The sequence below is a fragment of the Equus quagga genome, chromosome 18 (genome assembly GCF_021613505.1).
Source record: "Equus quagga isolate Etosha38 chromosome 18, UCLA_HA_Equagga_1.0, whole genome shotgun sequence".
Taxonomy (NCBI): Eukaryota; Metazoa; Chordata; class Mammalia; order Perissodactyla; family Equidae; genus Equus; species Equus quagga.
Window position 1 is genome coordinate 14,749,797 of NC_060284.1, and position 14,901 is coordinate 14,764,697.

The window sequence follows — 14,901 nt, forward strand, 5'->3', positions numbered from 1 at the left end:
ATATGACTTGCAAATATTTTTTCCCAGTTAGTGGGTTGTTTTTTTGTTTCAATCCTGTTTTCATTTGCCTTGAAGAAGCTCTTTAATCTGATGAAGTCCCATTTGTTTATTCTTTCTATTGTTTCCCTTCTCTGAGAAGGCACGGTGTCCGAAAAGATCCTTTTAATACTGATGTCAAAGAGTGTACTGCCTACGTTTTCTTCCAGAAGCCTTATCGTTTCAGGTCTCACCTTTAGGTCTTTAACCCATTTTGAGTTTATTTTGGCGAATGGTGAAAAAGAATGGTCAATTTTCATTCTTTTACATGTCTATCAACCACTCTTTGGAGTTAAAAGCAGAGCCAAGAAAAGGAGAGCAACAGAGAGATGAAGTGGTACCCTGACTGCTGCCCTCGCTCTCAGCAAGAAAAGAGAAGTAGGCCCAAGTAGGCCCAAGGGGAAAATAAGGTAGTGGCTTGGCCTCTTGGTTAGAAACCAGAACTGGTAGAGTAGCCGAGAAATGAGCCCCAGGGCAAACCGAAATGGGCCCCAGGGCAAACCAGCCGTAGGTCGCGGGGAGCCAGCTCAAGCCTGTTTATGAATCCCATTTCTGTATCACTCCTTCCCCGTCCCTGGCCCCTGCCGGGAGGTGGAGGCAGACTTAGGGGAGGGGGTCAGCGACCCAGAGCCGGGCAACAGGCGGGTCCCGGCGGAAAGTTGGCAGCCACCGCCCCCTCGGCCGCCCTGCTCCTCGACTCTCCACCCTCCCCGGGCGATACGGCGGAGGTGGGGGTTGGGGAACTGGCCTTGTGTTTTGGAACAGCTGCAGCCGGCGCTGGGCCCGCCTGGAATGCGGGAACAGGCTGCGCACCAGGACTTTTATGGAAACTTGCTGTCGGAGACGGCGGCGGCGGCGGCGGCAGCCAGAGAGCTCCCGGCGGCGGCGGCCGGAGCGCGCAGACCCCTGCCCACCGCCAGGCGCAGCACGCGCGCAGCCTCTCCGCGCAACCAGGACGCTCGCGGGTCGCGGGCCGCTGGCGGGTGAGAGGAGTCGGGGGAACGCGGGGCGGGGGCGGCGGAGACGGAGGTGTCGGGTCCCCGCGGGCGGGGCGGGGCTGCAGGGCGACGCTCCCGATCGCCGGCTGCGGGCCGGGCTCTGCCGCAGCCCCGGAGCGCGCCAGGCTCCGTCCCGCTGGGGCCCCGCGCTGCTCCCGCGCCCGAGCGAACCGGCCCTCGGAGCCCGTCCTGCGGGCTCGGCGGGGTGCGGACCGGGTCTGCCTCGCTGTCTCTGCATTCACCGGCCTCCGGCTTCGGGGTGGCTTCCCTGCCCCGGTCCCCTTTCTGCTCCGCTTGCGCCCTGTCTGTTGAGTTTCGGGTGCTTCCTCGACTCCTGCAGGGGAAGAGCCCTCCGTGAGCGGAGCGGGTGCCGGGCCCTTTGCTCTACCCTTGGGGTCTGGGTAAAGTTCAAGGTGGTCCCACCACGTGCCCCGGCGCCGTCGCCGTCTCCGCCGGGCTGCCTGTGATTTTCAATCATTCTTGATCTGTCCCTGTGGAGGCTGGGGAGTGAAATGTGACAACAGCCTATCATCTACCCTCTCCCTCCAAACGGTTTTTTCGCGATTCTGTCTGAGGTGGGATGTTGGGGGTTGTGCAACTTCAGCTGGAAGTTGGAGTGAATAATGTAGTCACCTCTTGAGACCTCCCTTGTGTATATTTTTGAAAACGCCAAGCCATTCCAACTGTGTTTGTAGACGGTGAAACGGTCTGCAAATGCTAAACACCTATTATTGGCATTTGTAAAGAAAATAACCAGTTGGAGAGGTTAGCTGATTATTGCAATAGCTTCGAGGTCTTCATTTTATATTTATTTAAGGTCCGTAACATGAACAAAGAGAGTTGGAAGGGGGCGGGGAGGGGGGAGGGAGGGGGGACAGGCCAACAAGGTAAAAATAGCATAAGGATATGTCCTAACAAAATGTCTGTCCTTGGGAAAGAAGCAGGTGCAGAAAAGAAGCAGCCATAATAAGAAAGAAATTAGTTCCATGAGCGAAGCAATGGGAGCATCATTCATCAGCTAAATTTTGTTAATGAATTCATGTAACGGGCCCATTGGCCGGCGAGTCACAACATAACTATGTGTTGGGTAGTATGATTAAATAAACTTAAGTATTTATACCATCTTAGTCACACGTCACTGAGTGAACCACGTTATTTGCCCCCCAATCCTTTTACAGGTTAAATCGCTGCCATAAGAAAACTCCGAATACACGTAAGTCTGTGACATTCTTTTGAGTTTTGAGCAATGGTAAGGTGGAAAAATGCATAATTAATCAAACTGAGGGACAGGGTTTTGGGGAGGCCTATTTAGTATAAATGGACTTTGATATTTAATGTACTTAGTTAAGATTCCTCTTGACAGCCAGTAGCCCCTTATTTTTGAAGATATTTTGTATTTTGACTGGAATAATTTTTTTTAATGTAAGCAATTCTGTATTTTATAGGCAACAACTCCTGTAAAGAGCTCTAAGGGAAAACCACAACAAAATTCTTTTAAATCCAGTTTCCCTCAATACGGTATTGATGTAATTCAGTTTTAATAGAAGATTCACACTTTTAAATCCATTTTAAGCTGAAATGTAGTGAATAGCAGTTTTTCCTGCCCACCTTACATTGGTATCTGTGCTATTTTTGAAAATTTGATATGTAAGACTGATCATTGTCAAAATGTATGTCATCTTGAGATGCCTATATTTAGCATCAACCAAGGAAGGCATTATCTAGGTTTTTGAACAGTATTTTTCCCCTGAAATTACACTTGAAGTATTTAGGTTAGGGTTTCATTTGTGAAGAGAATGAAAACTGAATACGCATATTTGGAAGAGATTAATTGGGGATTTAGATTGCTTAGAACTCGACTGGCCTGAAATGACATACTTCATTTAGGAAAATAAATAAAACCTACTATCTTTGAAACACCCTAAAGGCAAATTAAAGCATTGTTTAAATAAAGACTCATGCCTAAAAGGCAACAAACAATGCAGTAAACGTAGAAAAGTATATCGCAGATGGCAGATGTCTCCAAGCTTTTACAGAAGAGAGGCCTTAGTATGTTTTACAGTGTGTAGGCCACGCACACACAGAAAACGTCTTGGTAGTCTGCTTTATAATTTAGAGGGGAAATGACCTACAACATTCTTAACTTTCTGTTCTTATTTGATTACTCTGTGGTCATTTCTTTCTTTCATGTTCTCTTTCTTCTGGTTTTATAATTGCAAAATTAGGTATTATTTACAAACCTGGAATTGGGATTGTTATATTTTCTTTTTCTATTTAAATATTCAGAGCATAGTTTGGCTTGAATTATGGTAGTATACTTTCTACACTCTGGAGGGGTGGATTTATACCCAGAAATCCAACTTATTTAACTCTTAGTCAAATTTGTTTTTTATTATAAAGTTAATACCACCATATTATATATATGGTTAAAAATTACAGAGAATGGGGGACAGGCCCAGTCGCTCAGCAGTTAAGTGCACAGGTTATGCTTTGGTGGCCCTGAGTTTGCCGGTTCGGATCCCAGGTGCGGACATGGCACTGCTCATCAAACCATGCTGTGGTAGGCATCCTGCATATAAAGTAGAGGAAGATGGGCACGGATGTTAGCTCATGGCCAGTCTTCCTCAGCAAAAAGAGGAGGATTGGCGGCAGATGTTAGCTCAGGGCTAATCTTCCTCAAAAGAAAGAAAAGTTATAGAGAATGGAAAAGGGGCTCTCAAAATCCGACACATCTGTTAATATTCTGATAGATTTCCTTCTTTTCCTGATGCATAGGATTTTTTTTTTGAGTTGCCAGATCTCAGCGAGGCTACCTGTGTGAAAGCATCTGATACATCTGCCATCCATTAAGTGTTCAATAGCTGGTTCTTTTTCTGCCCTCTCCTCCTTTTTTTCCGTCTTGTCATCTCTTCCTTTTTGATCTCCGATTAGAAGACAGGGAGGTTGGGGCTCCCTCGGCTGGGTTTTGAAGTTAGTGAAATTTGACTTCCACCTTCTTTCTGTGCCTCTTTCCCGTCCTTTCCTCCCCTTTGACTCTGCCTCCCTCTTTCTGGCCAAAATAGGCCTCCCCTTTGTCTTTTTCCATTTTCTCAGTGCTGTGTGTTCATTTAGATCAAGGGCCACAAATTGGCAGCCAAAAAGCCACTTTCAGCCGCAGACATACGTAAAAACTTGTACATTTTATATTAAAATATGGATTTCTAGCCTTTCTTGAAAAATTGAAAGATCTTGATAAAACTGGATCCACATTTCTGCATAGCAACAATACCCTGGATCTAAGTAGTGGCTCCCCCCTCAGACGGGGCACACACTCTCATTTTGACACAGTCTCCAACGTTCCCTATTGTTTTACAACTAGTCATCACTCATTTCCCTTACCTGTCAATTCTGCTATGTAACATTAACTTACATTACATTTGCAGTACCTGAGCCCGCACACTTGAGTATGCACTTGAGTCCCTGATCTAAGTGTTACGGCAAATCTGAAGTCGGGATATGATGGGAAGTCCGCTGGACTTGGCATCAGGAACCTGGACTTCCAGTGTCTTACATACCTCTTGGTTAGCAATCCTTCTCTTAAATGATGTGATCATGGGAATGGGAAGAGGAGGTTAACATTCCTGGACACTAATTGCTAGTGTCAATTTGAGCTGGAAGGGACCATGTATTTCTAACTAAGACAAATAAAATATTTTAACTGTTGAGATTTTAAAAAGCACAGGGGAGATAGTTCTGGGAAAAAAATCTTTCCTAGGAACCCTTAAATAATCCTCCTCCCTTGCCGTCTTAGAAGCATTCAGGAGAGTTTTTGCGACACCTAGAGATTGGTCCTAAAGAAGAGCTAACCGCTGACCTTCCTCTGCCTCCTCACCCCACCCGCTTGTTTGGAGCCAGAGGCCTGGGGCTTCCCAGTCCCAGCTGTGTCCTTCATCGCAAAGCTGTCTTCCACTTGCAGAGGGTGAGGAGACCAGCTCCTCCATGGACGACCACGTCCATTAGCTTGGGAAGCCAACTTCCTAAAGCCCGGAATGTCTGGTTTTTCGTGATATCTAGTTTAATGTAAACCTGCTCCATTTTATTTTATTTTCTATTATTCATTCATTCATGCATCCTCATCATCAGCCCTTGTTTTGGAGATTTCAATCATAAGCTTTACTTGGGCTGATTTTGGATTAGTTTTCTTGTTGCCTCTTTGTCATTCATCCACTCTATCAAATATGAATTGAGCTTGTACTGTGTCCTAGTTGTTGTGTGAGACAGTAAAGATAAAGAATGGAGTAGAACACAGTGCTTACCTTTCAGAGGCTCATGGTATGGTGAATCCTCTTTGAAAAATAGTCACATGAATGCAAAATATTATAGATTATTAATACAGAAGAATGTCAAGGAAGCTTGAAAATAACGTTCTTGGTTATCAGGGAAGAATTGTGTATTGGCAGGAGAAAACAAATCTTACTATTTCTGATGGGTAAAATTGGATGTAATTTCATGTTTTTGAATTGTGATCAGATTTTGTAATATAAATTTTAAAGTATAAGGTTAAAACCCTCATTAATTAAATGTAATAGTTACATTATATTTAAATTTACATTTCTTGTACAAGTGAAAAATGATAAAAATTTAGGCTATTTTATGAAGTTCAAAACAATGTTGTTTGTTCCAACGACTGTAAGGAGGTAGGTTTTAACACTTACTTGTAGTATACGGTTAAGTGTTCTGTCTAAAACCTTCTTAAAATTTGAGACAAAGAATTTACTTGAGTTTAATGAAATGCAGATTTAAAGCTGTCACTGTCTTGAGAATTCTGTTCTCCTTGAAAAAGGAGATAATACATTAACACAATAAGACAGTTCATTATAAAGGATAGAAAGGTAGGATTTAAAATTCTTTTCTTGTTCCTGAGTTATTTGCTGTCTTGAAATATTTGAATTGCAAATCTAAAAAAGTCAAGGAAAATTAATTAAATTTAGAAAATTTAGAGGTCAAACAGGTTCAATGAAATTCTAGAACAGAAACATTAGCATGCATATTTTAAGATAGATCTGTTGTACTTAATATTATATTCTACTGTGAGACTTACATCTTGTCTCACAGCCTGAGCTTCATACCTTAATATTCACCCTGGAAATTATTTTATAACAGCCCAAAAGTATATCCTGTTCTTGAAACATATTTTATCAGGCCATTAAGTCATTTTCAAAAACTTCTGGAAGTCTGTCTCACTAATTGCTATGCCAGTTGTTACCAATGCTAGTATTACCATTGGGCATATTTTATATATATACATATATATATATATATATATGTATATATATAAAATGTTTCGTATTCTTAAATTAGGTAAAAAATGGAGAATGCTAGAGGGAAATGAGTAGTTAATTAAAAGTCAAGAAACCTGGAGTCTACTTCCTTCTTCTGCTACTGAACAACTTGCAGCCTCGGATAAGTCAGCGAATCTCTCTGTGCTTCTCATTTTTTCATGTGATGAATGAAGCTGGTTGGACTAAGTGATCTTTTAGTCCTTAGATGATGAGTCCTAAAAATCCATGATTCTTCATCATGTATGACCAGACCCCACATGTAACTCTGACAGGTAGTAAAACCTGTTCAAAACTGAACTCATTTTCTGACCCCTCAAACATGCTTTTAAATTTAATCTCAATAAATGGTAACCCTGTCCACCCATTTGCTCAAACTAGAAACCTGGAGTTAATTTTTTTTTTAAATATTGGCACCTAAGCTAACAACTATTGCCGATCTTCTTTTCTTTTTTTTCTGCTTTTTCTCCCCAAATCCCCCGGTACATAGTTGTATATTTCAGTTGTGGGTCCTTCTGGTTGTGGCATGTGGGATGCCATCTCAGCGTGGCCTGACGAGGGTGCCATGTCTGCGCCCAGGATCTGATCCAGCGAAACCCCAGGCCGTCGAAGTGGAGCAGGTGAATTCAACCACTTGGCCACTGGGCCGGCCCCTGGAGTTAATTCTTGACAGTATTCCTTTCTTCACCTCTCCCCTCCAAATCTAACTGGCCAAAGTTCTTACGATATTGCCTCCACTACAATGTCAGTTCCCTAGAGGCCGAGACTTTGTCTTTTTGTTCATGGTGATCTCTCCACAGCCTAGGATAGGGCCTGGCATAGAGTAGGAGCTTAATAAATACTTGTTAAATAAATGGATGAATGGGTCACCATTCCTGTCAATTCCACTTCTAAGGTGTCTCCTCCAACTTTTCATTCCTAATGCCACTCTTACTTCAGGCACTCATCTTCCCTCTGTATTTGTCCTCCTCCTTGTAGTCTTTCCCCATTTCACTCCAATTTTCTGCACTGCTATCGGAGTCTCTTTTTTCTTTCTAGAATGCATACCAGATTAAGTCACATTCCTGCTTAAAAATCCTTTGCTGGCTCCCCCTTGCCTATAGGATCAAGTCTAAACTTTTTCTTAATGTGGCGTTTAGGAATCTTCCCAGTCTGTGCCCAGCCTGTCTTTCTAGTTTTACCGTCGATTCGCTGGACAACTTACAGCTCCCCAAATTTGCAGTGGATCGTCAGACATTGGTGTTTTTGCTCATGTTGCTTTGTTTCCCTGGATGCCCTTACCCGCTTTTCTACTTTATGAAATCCTGCTTATCCTTCAAGGTCTAAATCAAATGTCACCATCTCTGTGTAACCTTCCTTAACCCCAGCTTCCTGCTTAACTCTTCCATAGTCTTTTCCATGACTTTTCCATGTTTCTTTAACCGTGTGTATATGCTGCTATTATAGCACCTACTACTTTGTATTATAATTACTTGTGGTCCCATCTGTTTCTCCCTAGAAAGCAACTTGATTTCAAAGGCTATCTCATACATTGTATATCCCATCACCAGTCATAATGTCTGGCATACGGTAGGTTCTCCTTCTCACAAAAATGCTATATTATAAATACAGACCTAATCTGTCAAATGTGAAAAAAAATACAAGCTTTTTGATAAATCATGGGCAGCCTATAGCAATATTGCAATATTCCCTCTGAAACCTGTGATAGATACTTAGTTGTCTTCATTTAACATGGATCTGAATGTGCTAGAATGGCCTTGTTTCATCTCTTCATTGTCCCAGCTTTCTATATTATGACCAAACTCTTGTTGATCAGCCACATGTTCAAGCTGACCCTTTGGTCAGTGTTTTCTCTCTACTAGTCTTGATGATAATTCAGCTGGCTTGCCTGAGATCTCAGACACTTAGAAAAGTGCAGTGGGGCTGAATTGTTGTGTTGCTGCTGCCCCTTTAGGGTGGCCAAGGACATTGCATCTGTCTGCTCGGACAGAAGAAAAGTCACTTAATACTAGATTAAGAAAAGTCTATGAGATTCCGGATATAAAATCCTTTAAAATTCAGGTTACTAAGTATAGGAATTGAGTCGTTAAACTAATCTTCATTTAGCGTTCTAAAATGCAGTGAGGGACTGCTCACCCTTTTTACAATGGGACCTGACATGACTTGATAGACTGTTCTTTCCTATAATTCAGTAAGTCTCAGAATGTGGTCTTAGAGTCCCTGGGAGTCCCCATGACCTTTTATGGGCCCATGAAGTCCTTCGTTTTCCAATCACATATCTGTGTGAAGCCATATTTTCTTTATAAACTTCAGTCAAAACAACGTGTCACAACAGTTTGAATGAGATATGAGAGTACCTGTCTTTTATTAAGCTAGATAGTAAAGAGATGTGCAAAAATGTAAAACAGCGCCGCTCTTCTTACTAATTATTTTTATTTTGGAAAATATAGTTATTTTTCATAAAATGTGTTTATATTGACATATAATGGGTTTGTTATTATTAGTTTAAATAACTTAATAAGTATATATTTGAAAATCCTGTTTTAATTTTCAATACATTAAATATCTATAGATATAATCTATATAAACAAAAACTCTCTAGGGTCCTCAGTAATAGGCCCTGAGCCCAAAAAGTTTTGAGACCCACTCTTCTAATTCACAGCCTTTCTTCCAGTGGGGGCATTTTCTTTAACATCACTGAGCTTATTTTTATTACCCACTTTCAGATGTTACTTAAATAAGTTAGTTTCTAACTAAAAATTTAAGCCTTATTATATTTTCTTGGTAATTATCTTTTATCCCATCTAGACTATAGCTCCATGAAAAGAGATATTTTATGCTCTTCATCTTTCCATATATAGGGCCTTATGCTCTGTCTAGAGCATTGTAGAAAGATCTTCAATAAATGCTTCTTGAATGAATAAACATTTATTCATTTTAGCTCATTCATCTTTTCCAGTTTATTCTTAGTTCTTCATACTCATCACCACTAAATTTATGAAGTAACGTGGAAACCACGTAGTGTGTGGCACGTAAGAGAGATTCAGTTGTTAGTTTCCACCCTTCTCCTTTATTCAGTATAGAGACTGCAGGTCTTTCCTCTAATATATTGTAGCTTGAAAAAAATCCTTACATTTCATTTATATATGTAACTTAATTTTATTAATGACTTCATTAAATGAGGACTTACCCATTTTCTTTTAGTGGTTACTTTAAAGTCTTCCCGAGAGAGAATAAAAGGCAAGAGTGAGGAGGTTTGCTTCGAGGCATATTACTGAGGGGGTAGGAGGACGTACTGCATAGTGCTTAGGATTTAAAGCATCTATAAAATATTTGTGTCTTATCCTGCAGTAGATGTTGCACAAAATAAATGAAACAGACTTTGTAATTATTGAAAACAATGGAAAAAGTGGATAATTGTTGAAGCTTTGTGATGAGTATATGGGGGTTCATTATATTAGTCTCTCTAATTTTGTATATGTCTGAAATTTTCCATAATGAAAATTAAATAGAGATAGATAAGACTGATATGTCTACGATGTTTAACAATATAAAAATTTTTTAAGTTTATGCCGGATACACCTAGAAACCTAAACACATTTAGAGGTGTCAGGGACTGAAGGGGAAAAACATCCATGCTCAGGGTGAAGTGGAGAAAATCGCCATTTCTATTATAATTAGTTTTGGAAAATACTTCATTGGTAAGGAAGCGGCTAAAAAATCATCTTGGAGGTGGAAACAGGCTATTGAATACATTTGTCCAGATGGGTGGTTGAAGGAATGGGAGGAGACAAGGGAAACCAGAAGGACCGAGGGAACCTGCAGAAGGCCTGACAAGGCAGATGAGAGTTCTGATGCGCTGCAGTTGACATCCTCTGAGCTGGAGGCATAGACGAGAGAGAGAGGGAGAGAGAAGGCAGTGGTTGAGCAGACAGCCTGCTAGGCCTGGATGAAGGCACAAAGAATGGCGAGCTGTGACTGTTAGAAATCAAAAGAATCATGGCTAGAAGTTACTCTGGAACTTTATAAACCTCATTTTACTAATTATGTATACTTAAAATCATGAAGAGCTCTGAAGAAATGGTTAATTTAGCTTCCCAGTAGCAACTGAGGTAACTTTGTGTCCCTGCCACATTTGGATTCTGGTGCCTACTGAAAAGATTTGATAATTTGAAAGTGTTAGTCAGGATTCTGAAGGAGAGAAAACTTTTAAAGTGAGTATTTTGAATTTTATAGTTTCTCATTTTTTAAGTCTGTTAATCAAAATGATAGTGATACATATGAATACTGAATATATACATAGTATTTCTGGTAAGCATAAGTCAATAGTATTTGTATGATACTAAATATATAATAGTATTTCTGGTAAGCATAACTGTATAAAATAGAAGGAAGGCCTGGGGCCTCTGTGCTAAATAAAGCAGCGAATTCCACATGAGTTTATAGCCTAGTAAGTGAAACGTTGACTAATAATACGTGTAAAAAGCATGAAAGTGGGAGGAGATGATAAAATGAGTCAAAGGTTGAATGGATATTTGGAATTTAAGAATATGTTTCCAAGAGAGTAATTTAAAAGTCCTCTGTAAGTGTGGGGGCCGGCCCGGTGGCACAGCAGTTAAGTTCGCATGTTCTGCTTCGGTGGCCTGGGGTTCGCCAGTTTGGTTCTCAGGTGTGGACCTACACACCGCTTCTCAAGCCATGCTGTGGCAGGCGTCCCACATAAAACAGAGGAAGATGGGCACGGATGTTAGCTCAGGGCCAGTATTCCTCAGGAAAAAGAGGAGGATTGGTGGCAGATGTTAGCTCAGGGCTAATCTTCCTCAAAAAAAAAAAAAATCCTCTGTAAATGTCCAACAGCAGATTTAAAAATACAGTACAGACAGTTTATTAAGGGAGTAAACATTGAGTCAAAGGAATGAGATCTTTTAGACTTCTTAGTTTTTATGATTAATACATGGATATTGAAAATCCTTCCATGATGACTTTTGGGGTTTATTTTAAACTATAATTTATCATTTAACAGGCCTGAGCTGGGCACCTCAGAGGAACTAATCCTCTGTAATCTGCGAAAGGAGCATAAAGTCTAGCAGATGTACAGATGAAAGTGTGGGTGGAAGTAAGAGAAGTACAAAATGAGGACTGAGAGTGGAAGTTGTTGATCTTAGGCGTCTAACTGGAAGGTTGGGGTATGGTGTATGCTGCCTCTCAATTCCGTACCAACTGTCGATGTTAGAACCCTACCTGTGTCTGCAGATGGCAAAGCAGACTGGACCACTAAAATCCTGTTCCAAGGCTTCTGTTGAGAGTTTTGGCCCAGATTCTGTTAACAACATGAGAATAGGGGGAGTGTCTGTCTCTTCAGTGCTGTATTTCTCAATGTCTAGCAGAGTGCATGGCACACAGTAGATACTTAATAAATATTTGTGTAATGAATGGTGTATTCTATTTGTATCGTATTCTTGCATAATGATAATCATACATTACATCCAGACAATCCTTAACTATTTATAAAATGCTTCACCTTGAAGTTGGCAGGATTTACTTAGTCGGTAAACAGTTATTATATATGTCTTCTATAAGCCAGGCACACGCTAAGTGCTATGGATACAATGGTGTGTAAAATACAGTCTCTACTCTCAAAAGAGTTCACATTCTGACAGAGGAGGTGGTGAAGAAAGTGGATCAGTGCCGTACATTCTGGTAAATGCTACAATCGGGGTAAACATGGGGATGCTAGGGCCACACACAGGAGGAGCACTTAACCCAGTCTTTTGGGGTCAAGGAAGGTTTCCTGGAGAAAAGAGACAATTAACCTAAAAACTAAAGGATGAGTAGGAGGTAGCTAAGAGAATAAGGGAATGGTAGAACGTTAAGCTGAGGGAGCCAGCTGTGCAAAGGCTTGAGATGTGCCAGTGTGTCAGTATGGGTGACAGAGCGGGAGAGTGGTGTGGAGAGAGATGAGGCTACAGAAGTAATTTAAACTCCCAAAGTGTATTCAATCGCTGAAGAAAAGGTGTAATGTGAGAAGAAAAGGGCAAAGATGGAAATGTGGGGGCAAACAACATCCAAGAAGTGGAGAGAGGCAAAGCAGGAACGGTCAGAGACGTGAAAGAACAGGGAGAGAATGGCGTCCTGGAGCTGAGTGAGGAGGAGTTCAAGAAGGAAGGAGTGACGGAGTGTCAGATGTAGCAGTGACGTTCAGAAGAAGGGAACTGTCCGTTTTATTTGGTAATATAATGAGAAAAGCATTATTATGCCTATTTTACATATAAAACTGAAGATCACAAAAGTTAACTGGTTTGTCCGAGACCATACCTCTAAGAAATGACCTAAACAGAAACTCTAATGCAAGTTTTCTGGCTCTAACTCCAGTGCTTTTTCCACTGTCACTGTTTTCTTAATGTGTTTGAAAAATCAACAATTAACTGAGAAATTATCATTAGGATATACTTATAATTCTGAATTTTTTTTTTTTTTTTAAAGATTTTATTTTTTTCCTTTTTCTCCCCAACGCCCCCCGGTACATAGTTGTGTATTCTTCGTTGTGGGTCCTTCTAGCTGTGGCATGTGGGACGCTGCCTCAGCGTGGTCTGACGAGCAGTGCCATGTCCGCGCCCAGGATTCGAACCAACAAAACACTGGGCCGCCTGCAGCGGAGCGTATGAACCCAACCACTCGGCCACGGGGCCAGCCCCTATAATTCTGAATATTTTGCTACAAAGGTCCTTAAGCAACAAAAGTTATGGTAGAATATTTTGGAAGATTTCAATTTACATATTTGTATTAATCTTTTATCAAATGTAAAAATACATGGGTTTGTAAATTTTTGTATGACAGAGGGCTTATGAAAAGTTATGACAAGATTGAACTTGTATATGCCATTTGTTCTGAATTTGTAAATTTCATAATACACGTTGCACCACATAAAATTATGGTCATTTAGATATTGAGGAGTTATTCTTTAGTCCAAGGCATGGTCCCTAGTGGCTGATATAAGAGAGGAAGGCAGTTTTGGCAGAGTTGAAGGTGATTGTGCCCTTCTGGGAGAGAGGGCATGAGTATTTAGGACATTGTGGAGGGAGGATGGAGAGAGGGTAGTAGGAGAGAGAAAGGAGAGGATTTAAGGAAACTGGAAAATTTCAGCTGCAGTTTAGAGAGCATTATGGCTCCCTTCCTTGGCTGAAGGTCACTGTCTGTGACTCCCTTCCAAAGGAACTTCCTTGATGAGTTTAGTGTTGAGATTGAGTAAGATGTGTGACATTCAACAAATTTTTGAACATTTCACAGAACCCATGTCATGACTTTGTTGGAATCAGTTAATACTTTAAAAAGCCTCTTCATAAAACCAAAATTCTCGCTGTCATTGTACAACTAAAAGTGAATTTGGCTACTTTAGGAGTCCATTGTTCAGTAATGTTCTGTTAGATAAGAAATTCAGAAACCTTCTGTACTCTTGGCAATTTAGCAAAATGATGAGATGGATCAGTATGTTTGTTAATCAAGAGAATGACATACATGTGAATATTGTTACTTGATTCTTCACAATCACTAATTCCAACAATAGGTGTGCTACTTGCATGTCGCTGACTTGGGCACTTCAAAAATCACAGACTAAAACAGTCCCTGATTTATCACACATGAATGAGTTCACTAAATAAATTCTAAACCACAACCAGCTGAGATAGAGCTGCGTTTCATTCAGTACCTGAGAATCATTTAATAACCTAACTCTGTGTTCTGCTTAACTCCAAGTAATTCCAAGAGTAACTGCTAGCATGTCATCAATTTAAAAGGAAATATACTTCCTTAAATAAAACTCTGTGCTGCTCACATGGGCAAAATACGTGTTTCTCACCAGCACCATGTTCTACTGCCAGTTGCCAGCTAAAGATTACAAATTCACTAAATGTAGAGAGTACTATCAATCATGCCTTTTTGGCCTCCAACATACTTCTGTTGCTCAGAATTGTGGTTCTGAAATAATTGGATTAAAGTTTCTGTTGATTACACCAGGAGGTAAAACCTTATGAGCTGATTGGTATTCCCCTTTCCCACACACACAGTTGTACTGTTTTCTTGGTATCAGCATAATACAATGGGTAAGAATGCAGACTCTGGAGTCAGACAGCCTGTTTTCATCCTATGTCCACCACTCGTTAGTTGTGTGGTCTTGGGCAAGTAATACTTGCCTTAGTTCTAAGTCTCAGTTTTCCCATCTGTAACAATTTACAGAAGACTTCAAATCCTATTAGATAAACTCTGAGACATTATTCTCATGTTAATATTTTAAGAATTTTAAATTACTGGGTTTGGAAATTTTTTTGAGAGAGTGTTAATAGTATTTACCTTAAAGGATTATTGTGGGGAGTAAATGAAATAATGCTTGTTAACCACTTGGCACATTACCTGGCACACAGTAAAGGCTCAATAAGTGTTAGCTTGGATTATTATCATCATAATTTTATTCATATTGTGATCAAAGGATGTATTACAGAGACAGTGGGTTTAGATCAGACAATACAAACAATGACTCTGGAACAGAGTTCTTT

The 14,901-nt window shown here is 40.6% G+C and overlaps 1 protein-coding gene across 5 annotated transcripts in view; it reads left to right on the forward strand.

Annotated features, from left to right (window-relative positions):
• Positions 1-803: 803 nt before the first annotated feature.
• Positions 804-14,901, forward strand: part of NEXN (nexilin F-actin binding protein) — a 43,171-nt gene continuing 29,073 nt past the window's right edge. For 2 of the 5 annotated variants that reach the window (XM_046645217.1, XM_046645216.1), the window contains exons 1-2: positions 804-1,019; positions 2,213-2,247. The gene's annotated coding sequence lies outside the window, so the exon portion shown is untranslated. The remainder of the gene's footprint in view (positions 1,020-2,212; positions 2,248-14,901) is intronic. The other 3 variants (XM_046645218.1, XM_046645220.1, XM_046645219.1) reach the window with 2 other exon arrangements.